Raw genomic sequence first — 5,897 nt, forward strand, 5'->3', positions numbered from 1 at the left:
CATTCACAGTTGCATACCATACCACAATCAGTTTTAGAAGATTTAGATCATTTCAAAGAGTCATCTCATATCTTTTAGCCATCACCACTGAACTCCCATCCTCCCACAGTCCTAAGCAACCAGTAATCACTTTCATTAATCTAATTTTTCTGTCTCTAGATTTGTCTATTCTGGACATTTCATGAAAATGGAATCATGAAACTACACAATTTTTTGGTTATAGCTCAAACATCACTTCAGGAAACCTCCTCTAACTCCCTATACCACAGACCCCCCATTATTTTCTCTTGGGCACCCCTCAACTTTTTTCTAACTGTGCCCACTTGTAATTATTTTATGAAGCATGTGTTTACTAATTGTTTAATGTTCCTTCTCTATCCTGGATTGTAGGTTTCAAAAGAGCAGAGACTATATACTGCTCAAATCTTTATCCCTAGCCCTCAGCACAATATTTGGCTCATAGTAGTAATTCAATAGATTTTCTATGGTGGCGCCTGGTGGCTCAGTTAAGTGTCTGACTCTTGGTTTTGGCTCAGGTCATGAACTCACGGTCTGTGAGTCCGAGCCCCACATTGGGCTCCATGCTGCTGGTGCAGAGGCTGCTTGGGATTCTCCTTCTCCTTCTTTCTCTGCCCCTCTCCCACTCGTTCTCTCTCTCTCTCTCTCAAAATAAGCAAATAAACTTAAAAAAAAATAAACATTCCATGACTTGATGACTTAAATATGCCAGGAATGGATTTGCAGAAAGACTTTAGCCTCTACAAAAGGATTTTTGTTGTGTCTCACAGTCATGCTTTCCTCTGTCTTTATCCCATCAGTGCCACAATCACCCCACTCCAACATCCCCCAGGCCAGGGGTCAAAAAGAGTGGAGTCTGAACAGTATATTGTCTCATGAGCCAAGGAGAGTATAATTCTGTCCCAATGCTTCTGCAGGCAGAAGCCAAAGGAGTTGTTTTCAGTGAAGGAGTTCATAAAATGTGAAGATACAAAGCACTGCTTCTTTGGTATCCATAAGACTAAGTGTGGTGTAGAAGGGGAAGAAGAGTATTCCTCCATGCCTAGAGTAGAACATAAACAGTTTTGGCACCTATCTTCAGGTAATGTGGTTTTTTTGTTGGTACCTTAAGTGTCACAGGTTTGTATTTTTTTATTTGTTTGTTTATTTAGAGACACAGAGAGCAGGGGAAGGGCAGAGAGGGAGACAGAGAATCCCAAGCAGCTTCCACGCTGTCAGTGCAGAGCCTGATGAAGGGTTCAGACTCATGAACCCATGAGATCATGACCTGAGCAGAAATCAAGAGTTGGACGCTTAACCAACAGAGTCACCCAGGCTTCCCCTTATTTAGATTCTGATTTGAACAAGCTAATAAATGGTTGAACAAACTAATAACTGAGCCACAAAAAAGACTTTTAAGGTAATTGGTGAAAATTGAACACATACTGGGTGTTCATGAAATTTAAAAATATAACTATGATAATTTTTTTTTCTTTTTTAGAAAAAGAGAATTCAAGCAGGGGAGGGGCAGAGAGAGGAAGACACAGAATCTGAGGCAGGCTCCAGGCTCTGAGCTGTCAGGCATAGAGCCCAATACAGGGCTTGAACCCACAAACCATGAAATCATGACCTGAACTGAAGTTGGACACTCAACTGACTGAGCCACCTAGGCACCCCTGATACTGGTATTTTTAAAGAATCCTTATTTTGTAGAGCCTCATGTGGAAATTCATATGGGTGAAACCATATGATATCTGGAAATTTATTTATTTATTTATTTATTTATTTATTTATTTGTTTGTTTATTTATTTTAAGTGGGCTCCACACCCAGTGTGGGGCTTGAACTCATGACTTTGAGATAAAGAGTCGGATGCTCTACTTCCTGAGCTAGCCAGGAGCCCCTGGAATTTTATTCAAAAGACTCTAGAAAATATAAATAGATTAAAAGTTAGTGAATGGAGATTAGAGTAGTAACATGCTAGTAATTGTAGATTTTAGGTGACCAGTCCTAAATGGTTTCTTCTGTTTTTTCTTATGTGTATTTGAAAAGTTTTAGGATAAAAAGTGAATTAAAAAAAGCTTTCTTTTACAGATGCACATTTAAAAAATATATTTTTGTGAACTACTTCCTTTCCACAAAAATTTAGTCTGTATGCTTTGGATTTAAAACTGTGGCAATGGAAATGGATTTGGTTTTAAGGAAAACAGAATCACCATTGAATTTCCATTTCCTTTTCAGCATTCATGACAAGCGTACCAATTCCAGAATCTTCTTGGAGTTAAATGACAAGAGGATCTTTACACTAGGTATCATGTGAGAAAGGCTTGCCTTCTCCAGGAACATCATTTTATTTCTTCAGCAGCAAATGAACTTCTTCTACAGGCAATTAGTGGGTGTTAGTAAACCCTGCTATGCTTGTATTTTAATCTGAAAAGTATGGGAAAAGGCTTTATTTGGTTCCATCAGCCTTTTATATATGTACTACCAGATATTCCATCTTGCTTGAATAGTTTGTAAACAAGCAACTCCAAATCTGAGTTGACAAAATTAATATTCTGTTTAATTCTGCCTCACAGAAATAAAAAATTCTCCAAAGGGTTTTTTTTCTTCAAAGATTTTTTAAATATAAATCAAATTAAATAGCTAAAAGTAAAATTCAATTCTTGAAGATTATTTTGTTTGATGCTATGAATTCTAATATGTCAAATGGTTCTACCAAAGTTCTACAAAGATTACAACTATCATGATGATAAAATGCAATCTCTATTATTTATTATTATTCACATTTTTAAAAGTTTATTTATTTTGAGTAAGAGAGAAAGCGCGATTGGGTGAGGGACAGAGAGAGAAGAGAGAGGAAGAATCTAAAGCAGTCTCTGCTCTGTCAGTGTGGAGCCCAATGAGGGACTCGAACTCACAAACCATGAGATCTTGACCTAAACCGAAACAAAGAGTTGGACGCTGAACTGACTGAGCCACCCAGACACCCCATATTATTCACTTTTTAATTAACATTTGTTAGCTAAAAATTGATATAACATTCTTCTTAAAGTTAGCAAATATTTTCTATTAACAAAATTCAGACGTTGAAGCCCAAACTTTCAATGGGACTGTATTTGATTAAGGTCTTTAAAGAGAGAATTAAGGTTAAATGAAGTAATAAGGATGGGACCCTAATCCACTATGACTGAGTCTTTATAAGAAGAGGAAGAACCCCCAGAAATGCGAGAGCACAAAGAAAAGGCACAGACAGAAGGCAAACATCTGCAAGCCAAGGAGTGAGGTCTTAGGAGAAACCAATCCAGCTGACACCTTAATCCTGGATTTCCATCTTCCAGACTGTGGAAAATTAATTGCTGTTGTTTAAGTCACCCCATCTGTGGTATTTTGCTTTGGTAGCCCTAACAGACTAAAATATCTGACGTATAGTAAGTGTTCAGATTCTGCCAGCTCTTGCTAATATCTATTATTTTCTAAGCCCCTTAGGGGTCTAGTACCTCTCTTGTTAGGTTCTCAAGGTTAAAAGGCTGCTCTAGGATGGAATTAAGATGACGAAGTAGTATGGGGACCCTGAACTTGTCTCGTCCTAAAAGGCTGCCCTATCTTCCATACTGACCTAAACCCAGGTATCACTTTTTACAGTTTTCTACTCTCTGAAGATATCTTTGATTCTGTATTCATTCCTTTAAATGGTCAGTATCATGTTTTTAGAGTCTCCATGTGGTAATTCCAATATCTGAATTCTCTGAGGATCTGCTTCTTGCTCATGGTAGTTAATTTTTTGAGGTGCTTGGTTACGTATGGTTCCTGGGCATTATGTTTGAAAATAAAATACTTTGAAGTTATGTTCTTCCAGAAAGATTAGTATTTGTGTGCAGGCATGTCCTGCTCAAGTTCATGTCTTGACTTTTTCTGGACTTACCAGGGAATCTGACTGGGCTATAATTCTACATGGGCTCTTTCTCAGTTTGAAAGAAGTCCCTGTTTATTGCAGGGATGATCCTTTAGAGCACAGCACAACCTCCAAACCCTTGTTCCAGAGCTGATGGATTTATCTGCCATGCAGTCCATAAAAATGTCAAATTCTACTCTCACTCTTGATCTTGGGAAAATGTTTTTGGCCAAAAGCAGCTTCCTTTTTAGAGTAACTCTGTAGATTTTTACTTTTTCCTTCAAATTTGGCCTAATAATTATTTTCAATAGCTTGCTATTTATTCCATATTTTTAAGAATATGTGGAAGCCAGACTGGAAAGGAAGGTCAGGGTTCTAGAAAGGTAACAAACACCTAAAGGAAACGTGGAAGGGAGAGAGAGAGTTTGGCAGCTGGTTCAGACAAAGAGTTAATCAGCTCCATTGAGTTTTTCTTCAGGGGAGTTATGGTTAGGAGGTAGGCTACAGGGCTCTTTGTGTCTCACACACATGAAATAAGAAGAAAAATTGCCCCTGGGCTGCATTCAAGATGTCAAAGCAAGGACATGATGGGTCTTTGGGTGCAAAGTTCCAGATTTCCCTGGGTCTTCTGGTAGGAGCTGTGATCAGCTGTGCTGACAACAAAGGAGCCAAAAATCTGTGTATCATCTTTGTGAAGGGGATCAAAGGATGACTCAATAGACTTCCTGCTGCTGGTGTGGGTGACATGGCGATAGCCACAGTGAAGAAAGGCAAACTAGACCTCAGAAAGAAGGTACATTCTACAGTGGTAGTTCAACAATGAAAGTCATACCAGAGAAAAGATGGTGTGTTTCTTTTTTTTTTTTTGAAAAGGATGTGAAGTTCATAGCAAACAATAAAGACAAAATGAAAGGTTCTGCTGTCACAAGACCAGTTTCAAAGGAGTGTGTGGACTTGTGGCCCAGGATTGTATCCAATGCTGGCAGCATTGCATGACTCTTTGGTATATTTCTTTTTAAAAAATTAAAAATGATTTGCTCCCCCAAAAATGGCCTTCCAAGAGTGAGAAAATCTACAGCCCAACAAACCAATCTTATGTTAATACTGACACCTGATATACACTCAGTAAATATTTGCAAAATGAGTAAATAAAGGTAATAGACTGATTACACTTATTTAATGCTCCTCCCCCCCTCCATTATCATCAACTAAATGACAGTAAAGAAATGCATAACAGTAAATAAAATGGGAAAGTGGTTGATTACTTAACCAGAGTTTTCAATGAACTTCTGAAAGATGGAAAATGTTTGGTAGTTTCTTGACAAATGATACTTGGAGAAGCTTTACAAGGAGTAGAAAACTATAGTGTGATGGAATCTGTCTTTCCAGTGGAAACTAGAGAGGCTCTAGTTGTGGAATTGCCATGTTCTATCAGGATAGTTGTAAGTTCACTTCTGAAATAGCTGTTCGGTTTGTCCTGACTTTACTCTCCCTGTAGGAACAGAGTAATTAAAAGCCCTGAATTTACCAGTAGGGCTGAGTGGAGGCAGTTTTCTAAAGAAATTTAAAGAACTTCCTAGGGAGGTCCAAGGCTTCTAGTATAAGAGTTCTAGCCCAGAGCAAAGTAACCCCCTCCCCACTCTCGACTCTTTAGTGGTTCTCCAAACTGTCTTCTTGCTCTCTATGTGAAAAGCCTAAATAAAGTTGGCCAACGAATACCTTTAACTCATCTGCATATACTAGTCAGGCCTACTGGAGAAACAGCACACAGCAGTAGAAACCCATGCAAGCATGTATAAATCAATCTACTCTTTTATAAACATAAAAGGACAAATATATATCCCAGAAATATGAAGAAAATTAACAGTCTAAATGCAAAAGAGCAAGATGAACAAACAAACAAACAAACAAACAGAAAAGGTGGCAAAAACAGAGCCAGTTTGTGATAGAGAACCTATAACACTAATAAAACTTGGGTATGGGGGCACCTGGTGGCTCATTCGGAG

The 5,897-nt window shown here is 38.2% G+C and overlaps 1 pseudogene; it reads left to right on the top strand.

Annotated features, from left to right (window-relative positions):
- Positions 1 to 4,459: 4,459 nt before the first annotated feature.
- Positions 4,460 to 4,930, top strand: LOC106988922 (60S ribosomal protein L23-like; annotated as a pseudogene).
- The last annotated feature ends 967 nt before the right edge of the window (positions 4,931 to 5,897 follow it).

Source organism: Acinonyx jubatus, chromosome B2 (genome assembly GCF_027475565.1).
Source record: "Acinonyx jubatus isolate Ajub_Pintada_27869175 chromosome B2, VMU_Ajub_asm_v1.0, whole genome shotgun sequence".
Lineage (NCBI taxonomy): Eukaryota > Metazoa > Chordata > Mammalia > Carnivora > Felidae > Acinonyx > Acinonyx jubatus.